General features: G+C 29.9%; 1 protein-coding gene across 1 annotated transcript in view; it reads left to right on the top strand.

Annotated features, from left to right (window-relative positions):
- LOC123296646 (GATA zinc finger domain-containing protein 14) overlaps positions 1 to 21,015 on the top strand; it is a 382,239-nt gene that overhangs the window by 292,086 nt on the left and 69,138 nt on the right. The window lies entirely within an intron of this gene.

Raw genomic sequence — 21,015 nt, 5'->3', positions numbered from 1 at the left:
AAGGAGCACAAGAAAATTTATCTAAGAAAAGCTCATCATTCCTTCTGAAAAAGGGTCTGTGGCTGCAAGCTGTAAGGTCATTTGCAATTTTCTTTGTTCAGAAACCTTTTAATCAACTCTTTCAGATAACAGGATATTTTTGATTTACTAATTTTAGTAGTTAACATATCAATCTTCAAATTACAATCAATGAATTTTCCTGGGAATTGAACGAAGAAACGTTCAATTTGAGGCTTCTCTGATTGTTTTTTTCGAATTTCGAATTCATATTATAGTACAATTAAACTAATTCAATTAATTGTGAAGCAAAATAATTAATTTAATTCAAACTTAATATGAGCTTACTGTCTTCAGAAAAATGAATCATATTTGTTGGTGTTTATCGTATCCGAATCACACCCTAACTTATGATAATATTTACAAACAAAAATTTATTACAAGACTTTTAGTTTTTATCAGAATACACTCACACTCTATCTATCTTGTGGTAATCCCCGCGACACTCAAGTACCTACGCTAAAATTAGATTTCAATGCAAAACAAAGATTTTATATTTTCCTAAATAAATATAATTTCTTATCATACTGTTAATACTTTTTTATCATACTTATTAAGATTATCGGGGATTTTTATGCGTGTTTGTCCTTTTTTACCTTTTATGTGGACAGTTAATTAATTGAACCTAACGAGTTGAACTTTTGTACGCTAAAATTACTCATGCTAAGGTTACTTTTAACAAATAGTGCTACCGTAGAAACATTGGAAAAGTACGCTTCTTTTATTCGAAAAACGGTTGATTACTTATAAATCCGAAACTATACAAAATAAATTAAATCGTAGACAAAATATGGTTTAACGTGAAATGCTCTAACAAAAAGTTCCTCCAAAATTTTCGTATCTTTTAAAGTATTCGAGTAAAACGCGATTGAACTTTTAACTGTAATTTGGAGTTTAGAAACTGCTCACAAAAGCTAAATGCTAAAAATCTTTATTAAAAAAGCCATATATTTTAAGAAGCCAATTTAAGTAATAACATCGACGGTTTCAATGACAGAATACTAATTGGAAAAGTAAAACGACTTAAATTTATTAATGTTTTAATATTTCAATAATAACTCTAACATCCTTTGAACTCTATATATGTTCAAACAACATCAAATAAAACTAGTATAGAGTATATTTTCTATTAGTTCTAGAGTGAAAATGCTAAAATCAACCTTTTAAACAGTTAGCCCATAATAAAATGAAATTGTCATGATTCTTTTTATGTAACTTTTTGAGGATTGATAAAAGTAAGTTTGGTAAATAAAAGAATCTTCTGATTTTAATCGTAGTTCTAGTGATGAATTATTGAAAAGCTAGTTTTCATTTTTTTTATAATTTTAACCGACTTCAAACAAAAAAGGAGGAGGTTGACAATTCGACTGTATTTTTTGTGTGTTACCTCAGAACTTTTGACTGGGTGAACCGATTTTGATGATTCTATTTCAAAGCCCGTGTGGTCCCATTTTATTTTGATCCAGTTCTGAGAAAACCATCCATGAGAAAACCATAAAAGTCTTCAATTTCCATTAAGTATGCACGACAAGAGGACGAATAACTCAATATCACGACTCAAAAACTTTCCCAAACCAAATTAATATGCACTCAAAACTAAAAAAATAACGAGAATATAATGCAGTTAAAATTACTGTTATTTTTGGAGTCGGTGTCAGCCAAGCTAATGTAGCAAACTGTTCTGTCAGAGTTGTTTCCTTGGCTGACACCGACTCCAAAAATAACAAATTTGGTTTCATTATGGGTTCACGGTCTTTATGTATCTACCTCTTCTAACAACTATTCAATTTTAAACGAATATGTCTTTCGTAAACATTAATTCAACATGCATCTATGTTGTTGCTGCACTTATATGCAATCATAAATACAGTAAACGTTCGAATTCAATTTAAAGCTTCTTACATAGCTACTATGTTCATAGAAACGGTACATATGTAGATGGGTATTACATATATACGTACATTCAGACATACACTCGTACTTAACACAAATTGACTCGACTTGGAACGGTAATATATGCTATGGAAAATTTAAGTTTTATCTTCTCAATCCCAATTACATATTTAAATAGAGCGTTGAGAATCTGTATCTACGATGATTTCATGTACTCTTTGAGGATGAAACTTTCAATTCCACCTTCCCTAGTAACGTAGGGGTACAAGGGCCCCGGTGCATAGAGAAAAAGCCGACAGCCACGGTTTTCTTTTGCAATTAAAATCAAAATCAGTTTCTATTAAGATATTATAGTTTCTATAATAGGTCATTTTTCAATTAAAACTTGAGCTTAGAAAAACATTTTTTACCTGTCGGTAAAGCTCAGAATTGGTATAGATATAGCGTTATGCTACAAACCGTTTCATACATGTTTTATCATCAAAAATATTGGTGAACAATTTTTTGGGTACGAACCCTAAGCTGGCACTTGAAACGTATCTAAGAACACTTTCCAATAAATTAACTACCTTTTTCCTTAGAGTCATCGCCAAACTGAACCGATTTTGAAGATCATCGCTTTTTTTCAGTTTTTTCGGGTATGGAATCCTATACTCGCACTTGAATAGCTCACACTCCCCATTAAATTACGTTTCAAACCAAACAAATATATTCAGATCGATTAAACCGTTTAGGCGATACGATGCCACAGGCAAACAGACACACACACATAGCGGTCAAACTTATTAAATCCCTTTTTTTTGGTTCGGGGGTTAAAAATAGCATATGATTATCAAAGACGCTTGGTAAGATCATAAAAAAAATTATTGTGGGCAGGCTTGAGGTTTGCTAGCTTCGAGAGCAGACTTCTCCTTTCTTTTTAATGGTTACTGAGCTTTGGGGATCTGGCCACTAGCCCTGCGATAGCTACATTTTTATGATGTGGTCAGAGTCGGTTACTCTGTTCTTATCCAAGCGGCGGCAGTAAGATCAATTTACCGCCCCATGGATTATAATTGATCAGACTGTCGCCGCCTGGCTTTGAACCCAGTACCTTCCGTCTAAGTAGTCAAACGGTTTGAGGCAATTGCTCCATTACTCCCTTGCCCACTTAGCCGGTTATTTACTTCTACATTTGTGAATACATTGGGAAAGAAATCCTATCTTGTTCTTTTTCTTCTAAGATCCTATGTTGCGCATCTATCAATCAAAATAAATAATTGATTTTTTATTCAAATAAGTGAAATTTGTTTTTTTGATCAGACGAGTACATACTTACATGAAGAAGCAAACACCTATCTATCTATGTATATAAATATAGACAGATATAATCTATATCATCTTCATCTAGGTATAGGAACCCAACCAATATTTGTATGTTGTTATCTGTTAGTTCGTCACTTAAGATAACGTCATGTCAATATCGTATCGCGTGCTAATAGTTCATGTAGTTTATACCACCATATAGTTCACCGCTTTCGAACATTACGTGTAAACATTTAAAGATATATATAGTCTCTCTTCATATTTATTGCATGTCAATTCTATTTCATTTAGTTAATTTATTTGCTACGTCAACGTCAATTTTTATACTATTTATTGAAAAACTATTAAAGTTTAAGGACGTACAAGCGCCAGGATAATTTTGGATAAAAAGCTTGATTTTTAGCTTCCCAGAGGAAGTTAATGTAATGGGGCTGATTTTAAGCAAATCTCTACTTTTACATATTTTCGCGGTTTCAAAGCCTCAATATCCGAATCAAACCTTTTCAATATGATGTATGTTCATATGTTCGTTCGGATTCTTTTGCCTCGAACATGTGAGTAGACTAATACGACGCGTACTTCCGTATTTAAGAACTGAAATAGTTTTCAGCAAAATTATTTGAGCCGTTTTTTAATGGTAATGAAAAAAACTGGAAAAAACTGAATAAACAGAATCTGAAAAGTGGATAAAACACTTCATTTATCTATGGAGATAATGATCGATCCAGCATAAGCTGGAGTACATGTTCGAAGAATAATCTATGAAGGCTAACAAGACTTTTTTTTTAATGTTTTTCCCCCTCTGGGAAGTTAGTCGTGTGGACTACAGGGGTCGCACTAACACGATTTCAGTACCACACCGACTATGTACTGCCAATTTTCATAATGAAGTTTTTATCCAAATAACAAAGCATGCTTTTAAAACTTTTCAATATAATAGTGAGATATATTCTAATAAAATTTTGTGTCTAAAATATGAGTTAAGATTACTTGTATTATTGAGCGATCAAAGACCACTGCGAATTCCAACAAATTTCAATCAAATTTATACTAAACAGGTAATATGCTACTTAGATGTTGTAATTTTAACAAAAACAAAAAAAAAAGATTTTTTTAGTGCATGAATACATTAAAAAGTCTACAAAGTACGATATACGAGAATAAATTATATGCGACATGAAATATATATCATATGATTCTCATATAACTGATGTTTACATCACAAGAGAGACGAGACATGTTGTAGCAACTTAATAAATGACATTAGTTATGTATGATTATTATTCTAGGTTGGCAGTCGGATCATTATTATTGGATTACTTTATGTTTAAAATATCGCCTTCGTTCACATCAGACAAAATCTATGTAGGTATTTCTAGGTATCCATCCAATGTAGTAACTGTTTCTAAAGCCGGCGCTAGATAGAGTTCAGTTCGAAAATCGAAGACCGCATTTCGCCAGTTGATGCTTGTTCAGGAAAGCTTATACACCGTGCACTGTTATTGACTGCAGAAATCCAGCTTATCAAAATAAGCTCATCAAGAACAACAACAAAAACTCTTTTCCAAATTTGGATCTGAGGCGTACTGGGAGATACGGGTATAAAAAAGATTGATAAATTTGTTCATTCACTGGCTATCATTGGATATTAATATAATTTTTTTTTAAATTATAAAATTATTCAATTGGATTTGGTGAAATTATCCCACTTTTTATATTTTTATTATATTCAAAAAGAAAATTCAAAAAACATGGGTGGGTTTATTTGGTTAAAAAAACTGACATTTGACTGTTTCTGAGGATTGGCAGGGATATACAAAAATTGGATCGCTAGGATTTCTGGCAAAATATTAATATTTAAGCTTTTCTAAACAAGAAACAATTGACAAAATGCGGTCCTCGATTTTAGTACACTCAACTATATTTAACGCCTGCTCTATTCTATATCTAGGTAGAAATGTAACGTTTCAAGATACTATATATTCGTGTCATAATATTTAGTTTAATGTGCTTTTTAGTATGACAGTGAATTAGACAATTTATTTAAAACAAATCATGTCTACGTTTTGATTTAACATTAAAAGGGCCCTGCGCATTTAAAACTCATTTTTACTAATGATTCAGACAGATATTATGCCTCAGACTACTAAAAAAATTTTCTGCATTAAATTACGCGAGTTTTTTTTTATTTAAATATAGATTCAGATTCACGTACTGAATGTAAATGCACAAAATTCTTACAAAAAAAAGTCGGGAGAAGTACCTCCATTTTAACGAAAAACATTTAAGGCCATATCTCCATAATCGTGCTCTTAAGACCAAAAATGGTAATTGCCTTTATTGTAGATTAAATTACCTACCTTTTTTGTAAACTAATTTTTTTTCACTAACCGTTTATGACTTATACGACTATGTCGATTTACTTATTGACTATTTGACCGATATTTCTTCTAATATTTGTTTAAACAAGATAATGATAATAACCTTGAAACTTTGTTTTCTTAAATAAAATTCCTTTCCGGAAAATTTTTCATATTGAAGTATAATACTTTTTGATGATTTCTACTTTCAAGGAACGTGAAAAATCAAGCTTAGGTTTTTGGTCTGTTCTAGGCGAATTGCTTTACTGTATATTATTAACATTTCTCAGTGTTTTCAGATATTTATGTGAATATAAATGTCATAATAATTTTGAACCCTATACCACTGTGTCATGTCATAAAATAACTGCTAACGGCACATTTAACTATCGTATCGTTAAGAATACAATACGAAATAAGAAACGGTGAATGTGAACCATGGAAGACAGATCAACCTCTTGTTTTTCATCAACTGTGTTGTTTTTTAAAAATATTACCATTTTGATAATATTAGGCAAGAATTTCCAACCCAGATTTGCCTAAAACTCTAAGAAAATCTTTCATCTGTCAAAATTGAAAACTAATTCAATAACTTGGTGTTAAAACAGTTTAATGCCTGAATATCTAATACTAGCAGTTACCCACCCCCTTTGCTGGGCTATTTCAACTTTAAAACAAAGACTACCTTTATAGCCTTCACTTCCCTTCCCTCACTTATCCCTCCCCCGCTTTGATCCCAATGTCATAGGTTTTTTTTTTTTTGATGCGGAACCCTTAACTTTTTTATAAGTAAGGTTTTACTTAATTCATAAGGTGGCTTTATTTTGGTCATAGAATTTTTAAAATCGGTTCAGTAGTTTTTGAGTTTATCCATTACAAACAAACAAAAAATCAAATCTCTCCTCTTTATAATATTAGTAGTAGAAAACGTATTTTTATCATTTGAAGTAGAAACATGCGATACTCTTCTTAGTAGACATTCATATTCGGGATGGAAACAATAACTTTCTTCTAGAATGTTAAAACAGAGTAATAAAGAACAATGTTTCCCGAGAAAAGATGTTTTAAGAAAAACCCTGCCTTGGTTTCTGCTTACATCTGGGACTATCTGATACTATTTATAGTATATGTTGTAGCATGTGTGCTCAAGATATTACTCCGAACGATTGGTAGTAGTATTTTCTTAACATTTGTTCGTATATTATTACTGTACATGTATATCGTTGTTTGGCAAGATAGGATTAAGAATGAGGAAATGGTTTAACATCGAACGAATACAGGTCATCAGATGTGCCTACTAACAAAAACAGACAGTAAAATTTAATCTCGACAATTTGGTTTTTATATTTGTTACCGGTAAAGTATAAAATTCATGTATTTTAACGAATTCACAGCTATTTATCGTAACGTGCTCTCCGACGTAAAGTATAAAATCTACTTTCTTAATGAAACTATTTCATACCTTATCTTGAGCAAAATGTAAACTAGTTAGAATATTGAAAATTTTATCAGAACTTTTTCAAATCCAGTCGAATATCAAGGCGAATAGCATGACTTGAGTCTCACAAAATCGATTTATTCATTATCTTAATCAAATAGATTAATTATTCTTGGAAACAAGAGTCAATTTTGAGTGAATGTATCATTCTTCAACTCTAGCAACAAAAAAAGGTAACTTGTACTTGAAATTGAAAAATTAAAGCCTAGGGCAAAAAATCCAAACAAATATTTTGTAACAAGGAAAACGAATCTCCTACAAAGAATGATTTAAAAACATTTTAGTTGAAGATTTTGTCATTGAAGCGTCCACTTATTAAAAAACAGATATCGGGCATGCATTTCCCTGCTCAAAAAATGAAGTATTTGGAACACCTTGTATATTTGCAGTCTTAAATGTAAAAGATACATTGTTCTAATTCCAGTGCTGTCTATGATACTATGAACATTGAAGAGAATGGTTTAAGATAAAAGAGACGAGATCGGTGGCGTATTTAAAATACAAGATTTATTCTTCATATCTATTCAGTTACATTTCTTGGAATTTATTGAAGGTTTATCTAACAGAAGACATGTATTTTTCCAATTATATACTGAATGTCCTTTAAAAGTCGACAGAACGCTCTACCAGATAAAGAACAGTTTAAAATATACCGATTTGGCTAAAAATAGTTTTTTTTTCCATCGACTGCTAAGGAGTGGTTATGCTTGCCGCGCGTATCTTGTATATGTATGATTATATGTATTATAGACTACAGGCCCATGTCCAAAAAATGGATGGGTCATATGAACCACCAGGTGACGTATATAGGACGATATAAGAGCATAAAATAATAAGATTCAGCTCTATGCCGTCACTTGTAAACTGTCCAACTGAGTGCTGGTGAGAATTCAAAAGCGCAGGTAGAGTGAGTACCTTTTGGGTCATATATTTTTGTACGGCATTTTTACCATCGGTAAATCCATGAAAAATAATAAGAAAGCGCGCAGTGCCGTAAAAAATGATGCGCCACAAAGTCGGTAAATTTTTTTGATTTTCTCAGGGTAAATTTGGTCATTTTATTCTGTACGGCATCAGTTTCATTCTGTTTCAATACAGCTTCTAATCCATTATTCCGAAACGCCGTACAAAAATCATGCGACAAGGGAAAAAAATCGAGGGTTGCAACCCTCTCTCTTTCCGTGGTCCGGGGGGTGATTTAATATTATTGTCTCACAAATTTAAATAAAGAATGATAAGTTCATTTGAAAAATAATATTTGTTCAATTTGATTTCTTATTTTCACAATTTTTAATGCATGAAGTTTTTAATTAGTGTTTTTCAATAATTTTAATTTGACATTTTCTATAACATTAACATGTAAAGAATTGCAAATTAGTCATAACAGCCTTTTTTATCGTAAAAATTTTGTACTGAAAGCCTGGCATCGATTTTATTAACCCTACCATGACTACGCACACAACGAATACATAGAATATTTTTCCAGCATGTTTTTTTCTGTCCATACCTTATCTTCCTTATTGCTTTATCAAATTCCATGATTCACCTCATTTTCAAGCTTATCATGTTGGCTTCTGTAAAGATATTGCAAATGAAAATATTTCTAAAACATGTTCTCCTAATATTAATTAAATAACTTTTGAATTTTTCCACCACTTTTCCACGAAATTTGTTGTGGTTTTTTAGTCACGAGTACAGTGTAGCTAGCCATGCGTTACGGTAGCCACGAGACCGGAATTACCAAGGGTTCAAGTATGTTCTAATAATATTATCTCCTAATATTTCTGGAATGTTAGTTAGCATTATTGAAATTGTATGGAAAAATTCACGATAAAAATAAAAGCAATCAATCATTTTTGAGTGAATTCATTCTCACAAGTGTTGGAGAGGCGGGCAAAGGGTATCGGATTATCGGAGCCATGGATATAGGAATATACTATAAATACTACATCCGTGATCGGAGCTGTCGAAGTACTGAATGTTTGGATTATTGAGACTCTACGGTATGTGGGATCATAATGAGTTCTAGACTCCGAGTATGTATAAACACTACCAAATCTGCCCTTCAAACTATCCACCTCTCTAAAACTAGTAAAATTATCCAGCTCTCTAAAACTTGTAAAACAAAAATGTGCTAATGCTGTTATGTTTCGTTATGATCATACATTTGCTTAGTTTGTCAACAATTTGTCTGTTAAACACAATTTTATATCTTTATTTACATAACAAAAATTTTTATTATAAATAATATACAGGTTAATTTACTGAAATAACTTGTATAGAATATTTTTTTTATTGATAATCTTCCTACTTTATAATATACTCACTGGGCAATTTCTCCTTTTTAAAACAAAGAATATCACGTTATATCACCTCACTTATTCTCCTTTTTATTCACAATTTTAAGGATTTTAATTTTTTGGTGGGGAATTTAAACTTTTTTGAAAGTGATCTTTTGCCCATGATACTCGATGGCATTGTAACTTTCTATAGGTGCAATCTTTAAATTAAGCTGATTTTTAACTTTTTGGACCCCATCCACTTAGCTTCATCAAATTCCCAAACTAAATTTTTTTGAGTTTTCCTTGATTTTTTCAAAGGGGTACCCCTTTAAAAAAATTGCAAAAAATCGGAAATTTCATTGATTATAAGATATTTTTACATTATAGCTTCAAATAATAGTATAATCGTGTTCTATTTTACCTTCGAAAATTCGCTAGGGCTACACAATATATGATACTGTTGCAAAGAAGTAAGATTGGAATGCAAAGAATATTAAAAGGTATGTATGCACACTCATCTTATTGCCCTATTCATATCAAAACATAATAAAAGAAAAAAATTTTACACGTAACATTGTTATTGTTAAACAAAAGAAATGAAAATATCTTGAAAAATATAAAATATAAGGAATAATAATAAAAAGAAAATATTCTTTATATTATATACACTTTGAATATAACTGTAAAAAAGTACTTTTTACCTTTTGCAGTAATGGAAATAATGTTGAAAATATATTTTATATAAAATAGAAATTATGGAATGTACTTCCTTCTTCTATGTAACAAGCTAACCAAATATTATCACTGGGGGAGTGGGGTTTAATATCGGTGGGGGTGATTCTAGGCACTTTAGGGTATGAGGCTCGGTACATTATGATTTTGTACCATGGTTCACAAATATGTACCATTTCCAGTTGTTTGTCTGTCTGTCTATCGTGTCAGCCATCACGATAGCTCAAAAATTTCAAAAGATATCAAGTTGAAATTTTTATAGCGTGCTTAGGACGTAAAAAGTGAGATCGAGTTCGTAAATGAGCAATATGGGTCAATTGGGTCTTGTGTCCGTAGGACCCATCTTGTAAACCATTGGAGATAGAACAAAAGTTCAAATGTTAAAAATGTTCCTTATAAAAAAATAAACAACTTTTGTTCGAAACAGTTTTTTGTTAACATCACTGTTTACCCACGAGGGCGCAAATTAGATGAAAATTATATAGTATGTATTATATGAGAATATGAGTTATGGGAATATCAGCTATCTAAAAGTGTTTCTTTACTTACGTGTCGTCAAAAAAAAACCGATTACGTAATCAATACAGTCTATAGATGGTATTTCAATACTTAACTCAGTCAATTGTTTGTTTTCACTTGTTTCCCTATTAAATTGTCGTATGTACAACCTTAACCTCATTATATTCATAATGGTTGTGGCATATTCTTGTTTTAACTACACATTAGGTTGTTATGAGTATAAAACATTATAGTAAGCTCCAATATTGGAGCTTAGTCGAATCATTATACAGCATTATAATATTCATTGCAATTTGTGATATCAATCCCAAAGGTCATATCACTACCATAATATTAAATATTTTACGATAACTAGGTTAAAGCTATGACGACTCAATTTTATTAAAGTAAATTTGAGCTGAGTGATCGTATAAATCTTTATATGGATCATATTAGCCAAAAAATATTCACACATGTGTTAAGTTCCGAAAATTATTGGCTGGAAGATAAAAATATACAAGGTGAACCATTTTAATCTGTTATGGTTAATTGCTTGTTTTGCAGTTAACCAATCAAAAAATAACTAAAACAAATGTTCAGAGTTTGATGGAGGACTGCATCCCCCTAAGAGGTAAGAGATCCTTATAAGTGCGAGATAGAATAACACTTTAAATTAGAAAGTTGATCATCATAAAAAAACTAACAGTTTTTATTTAAAACATTTTTTCGATAATTGTTAGCTGATATAAGACATTGATAAGAAACGCGAGGCCATTTTGGGTAACCGGAAAAATAAAAAATAGGCTATGAACCTCAAAGTCGGTTCAGTTTGGAAAAAAGTCTAAAAGGAAAAAGGTAATTTAATGGAGAGTGTTCTTATATATGTTTCAAGAGCGAGTTCAGGGTGCCGTACCCGAAAAATTTGTCGAGGATTTTGCTACTTTTGAAAATTTCACTTGCTTTATTTTTTTTATTGAAAATACACCTTTAAAATGAATTGTGTGTTGGCTTGTGATAGTAACCACTGTTATTTTTCGAAATGCAAAAAAACGAGAAGAGATTACGTAAATTTAACACCATTCAAAACACGGTAGATACCTAGAATTTTCGCAAGTTCTCATCCACCCTCGAACATCTAATTATATGAACAGATGCTTACACATGTGAATTGTAGACATAATTCATCTCCATTAAATCGTTTAATAATCGAATTCACTGTCACACGAAAAAGCACATTAAACTGAATATTGTGACACGAATATGGAGTATCTTAAACCCTATGTTAGTACGTAGGATATAGTAACAGTAGCAACTACATAGGATAAATATCTAGCTGTACATAGATTTTGTCTGATGTGGCGAACGAAGGCGATATTTTAAACATAAAGTAATCCAATAATAATGATCTGACTTCCAGCCGAGAATAATAATCATACATAACTAACGTCGTTTGTGTCTCTGGTGATGTAAACATCATTCATACAAGAATTATAATATATATTTCATGTCTTATGTAATTTATTCGTCTGTACTTCAAAGGATATCATACTCAAATACATCTTAAAATTTTTATTTATAAAGGAAAAATTTTTATTTCAACTATGTAACATTCACCAATACGGTATAGTTGCCTGATGACAAACTTGCCACATTGAGCATAAAAATGTGTAAAACTGGACTTGTAGTCTATAGCCCATGCTAAAATTTTTGAAGTCTTTTTACGGCATTTAGGAAATTTGCTTCAAATACTTATGCAGAGTTAGTATCCACTAACACCGTACATATTTGATGGTAAAGGGGTGAGATATCAAAGGGTGTGCCATTTATATTCTTACCAGTACTCACCTGTGCCCCGCAAAACTGACGTCATGGTACTTAACATTAATTTTACATATAGGAGCATCCTTTTCTAAACGATCCCTGGTGTATCATTTCAGCAGCAAACTTTCAGCATGGGCTTGTAGTCTATTGATACCATGACAAAATTTGAAAGTGAAATTAAAATTGTTTAAAAAAGGATGAAGTTATAAGAATTCAAAGTTTTGCTAAACGTTCTTTTTTAGCATACTTGCAGTGAGAATTCTTCAGCTGAAGTGACAAACAAAATTTAGTAATTACGCCTATGTTCTCCATTTGTTAATTGCTGTTATTTAATGTTATTTTCTTTTTTGCTTAAGCAATTCTAACGAATCAAATCGTCTATTTTTAATAAGAAATATGTAAATATGATATAGGTATTAAAGCAATTTTAGAAAAAATGAGACATAAAAAAAAAACATGAAATAATTGTCTTCTATAAAATCCATTTCTCAGATTTGTGCTTTCCCATAAGAGAAAATATCAATAAAAATTGGACAGAAAATATCTAACACGTCATTTTTGGATCGATCTGTAAAATCTGTACTGTCACGAAAACTTCCATTCTGTCATGGACATAATTATGCGCAGCATACTTTATAACCACTTTATTTTCAAGAGAAACAAAGTACATTGCTATGTCAGTTTATATGTATAACATGGTCCAAGTTATAACACCTCTAGCCAAGAAAGCTTCCTTTTATAGGAAACGGGTGCAATCTTTTATAGGTAAAGGATTTGATCAACACATATTCACAAAAATATTTTTCTGCTCCCTAAATTTCAACGCTCTATATTCAGAAAAGTACACCCTCTCGTTTTTTAGTGTACGAAGCAGCTTTTATTATCTGGACCATTCTGTATTCCTGTATATTTGGTCTTAAAATGTTTAACGATATAATTAAGTAATAAAAATTAATCTAACTAGTAATTAAGGTCAATTTATGCGACATTGATAATTTTATTACATTTGATTGTCGTACTAGACAAAACCCATAAAAAATTTTTGGTTCGACTATAAATTGTTGGTTAATTTAATCGTTTTATTTTCTGTGTGGTGTTTTGTAATAAAATTGTTCGTTGTAATTAAGTTGATATGGATTTACAACGAATTGATAATAAAAATTTATACTTTTTTTACATAAAATGTTTGTTTATATATTTTATAGACTATGTTAAATAAGGAATACTACTAAACTTTTACTTATTGTCTTTATATTATGAAGAAATAATTTTATTATAAATTTCATTAATATCAAACTTTTTATGTATCTAGAATAATTACATCAAATTAATGGAACGAGCGTAAAAAGCCTTGGAAAATATAAAGATAACACTTGGATACACTGATAAGAAAAACATGTTTGCTAGAAGCGTGTCGACCCTTGATAACTCGAATTATTCTATAAAATTTAATTTATTACGTAGTGGTTAATTTCCAATCAGTGTAATTTTGCAACTCGTCCAAGTTTTGCAACAATTGCTAAATATAATTATATTATTCCACATCCTTAAAGCTTTATATTCTCTATAAGTTATATATAAAATTAATTTGTTAATTACCTTAATTGAATTAACAAATATTACATTTGAACTATTAAAACTTCATGTAAACAAACACACATACTGTTCTGTCTTTTGTTTTACAAATATAATAATTTCAAATTATAATTAATGTTATAGAGATGAGTTTAATGAAAATGAGTCGAATATAGTGAAAGACAAATATTATTTATTTGTCTATTATATTTTACAAATATTGGAAGTAATGAAACATTGACAATCAATTTCAAACGTTTTGTGAAAACCACACTAGCAAATTATTTTTTTACTGGACAAAAATCTTAAATCATGCAATAGAAAAACAAATTTGTCAAATAGGATTTAGACAACTTTTTACTATATATTTTTCCTTTCTCTCATACTTTTTGTAAAAGCTTGAGACATTCTAAATAATCCTTGATATTCTAAATTGAGTGTCTCCAGTTTTTACAAATGTGTGTTGTATGATTTACTTATACTAATAAAAATATAAAAAGTAGGCTAATTTGACCAAATCCAATTAAATCATTTTATACTTTTATTAAAATTTCTTTCTTAGTTCATATAATTAAATGAAATTTACTAATATCTACTGATTACCATTGGCTATCGAATGATAGTCAATCAATTAACAAATTTATCAATTATTGTCATACCCATTTATCTCCCAAATTAGGCCTCAGATCCAAATTTGAAAAAGAGATTTTTTGTTGCTCTTGATGAGCTTATTTTGGTAAGCTGGATTTCTGCAGTCAATAACAGAACACGGTGTATACATATATGTGAATTCGAAGGACGGACGATATGGTTGACTTATACTGTAAAAATACGTATAAAGGAATTAAAGATGGTAACAACTACCAACAGCAGACAAACTATTTTGTATAAAATAATCTCACATATGCCAAACCAAAATTATACAGAAAAGAACAGCAGGTTTCGACATTTAGACACTAACATTTCTAAGCTTATAACACACATTCATACGTTCGTAATACACATATGTTGTTTCATTTCATACAAAATTGCCTTTTGATATAGTTAAACAAACACCCATAATAATAATATCCTTTTAGCATCCATATTTAGTAACAAATATGGCAGTTATAATATTATTTGTGAAGAAAGATAACATTATTGTACACTCATAGTCATATATAGTTAGTTAATAAAATACTGTGTATGTATTCATATGAATGAGATTTTACAAATTCATTTAGTTTTAGTCTTTAATTTTGTCATTACGAAAACTAGACTTAACTAATAACAGTTATATGGTCCAACAAATTGGTGAAAGCATTAAAAACGTAAGCGACGATGCATGTCAAGTCCTGCGATGAAAATATTTATTAAAAGTTTAATTTAACTTCACACGCTTCCACCAGATTTGATATATTGGGTGAACTATTTTAATCTATACACCTAAATATGTGGTTTTCTAGTTAACCCATCAAATATATAAACCCATCTAATCAATATATAAACCCCACTTTTCCCTTTGCATCCATCCAATCAATACATAAACCCAATTTTTATATTTTTTGGATCAAAATTACCTTATATACAGAGTTTTATCGAAATCGGAAACAAAAACTTTTTTCCGTTTTTTTTTTCGATTTTTTCAAAGGGGTATCCTATCGTTCCATGGTAACGATACACTACTTTAATTATAGAATTGTATGGATGCATATATAATTGTATGGATTGCATTTATGACTTACATTGAAAATTTAATATTATTGTCTCACAAATTTAAATAAATAATTATGATAATTTACATTTGAAAAATAATATTTGTGCAATTTGATTTCTTATTTTCACAATTTTTAATGCATTAAGTTTAATTAATTCGTGTTTTTCAATAATTTTAATTTGTCATTTTCTATAACATTAACATGTAAAGAATTGCAAATTAGTCATAACAGCCTCCTTTATCGCCAAAATCACTGGAAGCGCTGGCATCGTTTTTATTGTCCCTACCATGACTACGCACACAACGAATAGCTTTAATAACATAAACGCTATGTTTGAGAATAACCATGTTTTTCATTGACAATAACAATAAGAAAGTAAGAAGAAACAAAAGATATACAAAACAGTATCTTAGTGAAAGGGTGTTTTAAATGATATTGACTTTAACATTCCCCTCAGAATACAGTATACATTTATTCACTTTTGGACTTCTGGCAGTCTATTTATTTGTTGTAGCATGTGTGCAGTGTATTTGAGATATTACTAAACAACAATTGGATTCTCATTCCTATATCACATTTTATTTGTACCCGTGTGTCGATGTTTGGCAACATTGAATTCACAACAACGAATTATTTTGGCAACGAACGAATGCAGGTCATCAGATGTGCCTGCCAGCGAAACAAATAAAATCAATTCTAATTGAATGTATTTGGAATGATAAGTGTATTTTTGTGAGGTCGAATATATTTTTTTATAGTTAATAATAATTTTATCATAATTCTTTATCAATTGCTTATTTCACTTAAGGTAGTACGGGCGCCAAGGTAAGTTTAGACTTGAGGTTGAAATTATTTGTATCTTATTTTCAACTTTAATGATAAATTTTGGTGAACTTCATGAATGTAGACGAAAAATAAGAATACAATTTTTCGATCTCTGCTTTGATCTTAGAAATTTCGAAAGCTAAATATAAATACTTAAACAAAATTTTCGATACCAGATATCGAAAAATTGTATTCTTACTTTTCTTATACTGACAAGTTATAACATAGTTTCATAAGACCAATGTACCAATATGTCCACTTTTGTAGTCATTTATTTATTTAAATAATCGGGAACTCCCCCTTTCCCTAAAATTTTCAAAATTGATTTTGACTTCAACTTCATATAAAAAAAGTTAAGTCTTTTATCCAAAAATGCCCTGGCACACTTACATCCCTAATCAGTGTTTTATTCTTCTAAGAAATATCAAAACCATTTATTGAGGTCAAATCAAAGATTTCAATATGGTATTTTTCAAAATATTTGATAGATCGTAAGATGATGACGATCCTGAGTGCCTTATTTTGTCGTTGCTGCCCCAGGTGTTGCTAGTTTCTGTTCCCAGTGGCTCGTATTCAAATAATTTAGAAGACCAAACGCAGAAACGAATTAAGTAAAAGGTGTAACAAATAGCAAAATAATACCAAAGAGAGTGAATACTACCAAAAGGGAGCAAAACAAAAGGTCTAGAAAATGAAATGTGAAATTCCAATTTGTTCTTCTTCTGGAGCTATTCTTGAAATAAATAGGTAAAACATAAAAAAAATTCATAAGAATTTTATGGTTCTAAAGAGAGCATAAAGAATTATTTTTATTAAGAATTTAACTTGAAATTTATGTACAAAATTGAAGAAAGAATACAAATTACATATAAACTTTCTTCAGCAAAACTAATAGAAATACATGTTATAGTAGGTATCTACCTGTATAAACATTCTGTAACTTTTTGTTTAAATAGAAAAGATGTAAAATAAAGATATAGTTAATATAATTTATAAATGAATCTAAATTATGGCTCTAAATTTCACCAAGTCTTCTAAAAGTAGCATGTTTTTATACGAATTATGTGTTTTGCTTTTGAAGACAGTATGTCTTTCTAGTTAAAATTTTACATGAGTGAGATTATATTTAACTTTATTGAAAAAAAAGTGACAGAAAAAAATAATGGAAATACGGGAAGGTATCCTAATGGTATGCACGTCGGAAAATTATATTGATCAATAGGCGCTCAATGTATAAGGAGAAGGACCCCATTAAATACAAGGTAACGAAAGTAACGCTTCCAAGTGGTTAAATATGGGTTAAATACTGTCACCCAAGGGAAAAATTTTTTCCAGGGCTGTTAATTTTTTTAGACAGTGTAACTCATGAATACATTAACAAACGTGGATATAGATCAATTTACGTCTCTATAATTTAGTGCTTATTTTTTGCTACTCTAATCTCGTTTAATTGATATGTCTAGAAAATGGTGCTAATTAAATCAGAAGACAAAGATGTATAGAGAATGTTTGGATTCTCTTTCTCTTTCGCTTTCGCTAAATTCGTTAAATTCGTGAAAAATTCATTAAAGTAAATCAATGTTTTTGTAAATTAATTTCATATATCTGCAAAATTTGTGGGTTTCTTCAAAAACAGTTTCAAAATATCTATATAAATTTTTAACTTTGTGCTTCTAGTAACTATGCACATTGTATGTAATACTTAAAATTTATAGAATACATAGACTACTAGAATATTTTCTACAAACGATAAGCACAAATTATTTAACCTTACTCATCTTCTTGACTGCAATATACATAGGTTGTATATTATTATAGTATTTTATATTTTTCATTTATCCTTGTTTGATCAGTATATCATTATCTTTACTAACATTATAATTGTGAAAGTAAATTTGTCTGTTTGTTGGGCTTTAACTACAAAACACCGAACTGATTTTGAAGAAATTGGAAAATACTTTGTGTCTTGGGGACTCCTATAGGGACTCCTAAGGTGATATAAGCAATAAATATACCTTATAGCTCACTATATAGTATTACATATTATGCTCTATAGCCAGAAAAGTGAGCTCCAAATCCAAGAAAAACGTAAGCGCTGAAGTCATGATGATATGATGGAGGATATGTTTTCCTAACTGTCTAGTGAAATATAGGATGTAGAAATACCAGTATTCCTGGAAGTGTTCTTAAGAATAAAGAGGAGTATCACAGTAAAAATGGTAGATTGAGAAACCTAAGTGACTTAAAGTGAGAAGGATAATTAGGTCATTTTATGAACACCTATATCAAAAATTTGTTCGTAGAATCGATATTTTTAGGCGTTACAAACTTGGGACTACACTTAATATATCTTGGTATAAAAACATAATAATATAAAGATGATCGAGAGTAGAGAGCAAAAATATTTTATGAAAGTTGGAATCATGCAGCGAATTGAACGAATAACGGCTTGTATAAAATATATTTATTCTTGATTTGATGAACTAATATAATCCACCTTTATGCTTTACACATAATATATACACAAAACACCTAGTATTTCATTTTATATCTGCATATTTTCTATTTATTCAGCTTGATTATATCAGCGAAATGCATATAGTAAAACCTTGTCTAACATTTTATTTAAATAATGATAAAAAATTCCATTTTTAATAAAATAAATCTATTGCTTTCAAGTCGAAAAGGTGACACTGAACTGAAAAATGGACTCAGAAATCCGATTTACTTAATATTTTCTTTTTTATAATTGATCCTAACGATATTTGAACCAACCCTTCACCATTCAGTCTTTCAGTTTTGTGGAATGGATATTTAGAAGGTCAAAAGTGTAACTGCCCCCTAAAAAACAAAAAAATTTACTGGAAATTAGTATCCAGGTTTTTTTACATTTAAACTATTGTTCTATCTCTAACAGCTTACAAGATAGGTCCTACGGACGCAAAACCCAATTGACCTATTTTGCTCATTTACGAACTCGACCTCACTTTTTATGTCCTGTGCACGCTATAAAAATTTCATTTGATATAATTTTTCGTTTTTAAGTTATCGTGTTGACTGACAGGCGACCAGATATCCGAAAATGGACTAATTAGGTGATTTCATGTACACCTATACCAAAATTTTGTTGGTAGCATCAATATTACATATGGGACTAAACTTAATATACCTTGATATATTTTATATATGCATGTTATAATAAACTTAATATACCTTGATATATTTTTATATATACTTGGGATAAAAAAAGATAAGCCTATAACTCTGTAACACTGATAACGAATAATCAAAAGTGAGTATTCAAATCACATACAGCAGTTTGTGTTTATTCATAGTGACTTTCATTTGTTTTATAAACATATTTCAACTCGCATAGCTTGATATCACTTTGAGAGTTTTTCCAGTTTGACTGTTATGCAATTTTGTACAAATATATATTTATATAAGAATAGAATCTTCGAATAGCACGTAATGTTGTTATTGCAAAACAAATGAAAGGATAATAACAAGAGATGAAAGTAGGTTAAGTTTTCTATTCTCATTTGATAAGGGTTCTATTATATATGAATAAAACTTCAACAGACAGAATTCAAATTTAATTTTTTCAATAAGTTTCCCTTTAACTATGAATATATATTTAATATTGTTTTTTATTTTGACATAAAACCCGTAGATGGTTCCGTGCCCATTTTCAATCTAGAAATGATTACTGTTCAATTATTAGCACACATAATCTTCGTCGTTAGTCCGAAACTGACTCATTTTTGAGATGTTTTTGATATTGAAAACATCAAGATATCTTTGTGATCACTTCTTATAGCTTTAAACAATTTGGAACGTAATATCTACATCAGAAAGTGACAGTTTATTATAATTACAATATTTTCATCTGCTTGAAGATGGCAAGCCTCCATTATGGGACTCTGTGTAACTCATAATCCTGGAATTTGCCAATTTAACACCATTTTAAAATTGTTTTATTTACTAATTATAAAAATAATCAAAATTCGTCTCATTTGTATGCGTCCCGATTTTATCAGTAAACCAAATTTCGAGAACATTGTCGTGAAAAATTCATTTTGGTCAGATATTCAATATATTCCTTTATCAATAAGCAAATTACTTTTTTTCCTTGAAGAGAAAATTCATTAAAAATGAAATAATCAAATTTTAGATTCATTCTTTTAAGTTTAATTAATTATTTCATAACTTTTAAGTATAATATTTTCATCATAACCATTGAAAACAAACAATTGACTGAGTAAATTGTTGTAATATCCTGTATAGAAAGTGTTAAATGTCAGTGCTTGCATTAGAAGAGTTTAAAAAGTAACACTATCGTAAGGGCCTTTTGGCCGCCATTTATTTGGGCTTCGAAAATTTTCGAATATATTTTCTATAATTTTGTATCGTTTTTCGAGAATGCTTCACAAGTTTTAGAGAAAATGGACATGAAAGTTTTGGCCTAATTT

The sequence above is a fragment of the Chrysoperla carnea genome, chromosome 3 (genome assembly GCF_905475395.1).
Source record: "Chrysoperla carnea chromosome 3, inChrCarn1.1, whole genome shotgun sequence".
NCBI lineage: Eukaryota > Metazoa > Arthropoda > Insecta > Neuroptera > Chrysopidae > Chrysoperla > Chrysoperla carnea.
The sequence above is the reverse complement of the archived record's forward strand: the minus strand, read 5'-3'. Positions and strand labels throughout refer to the sequence as shown.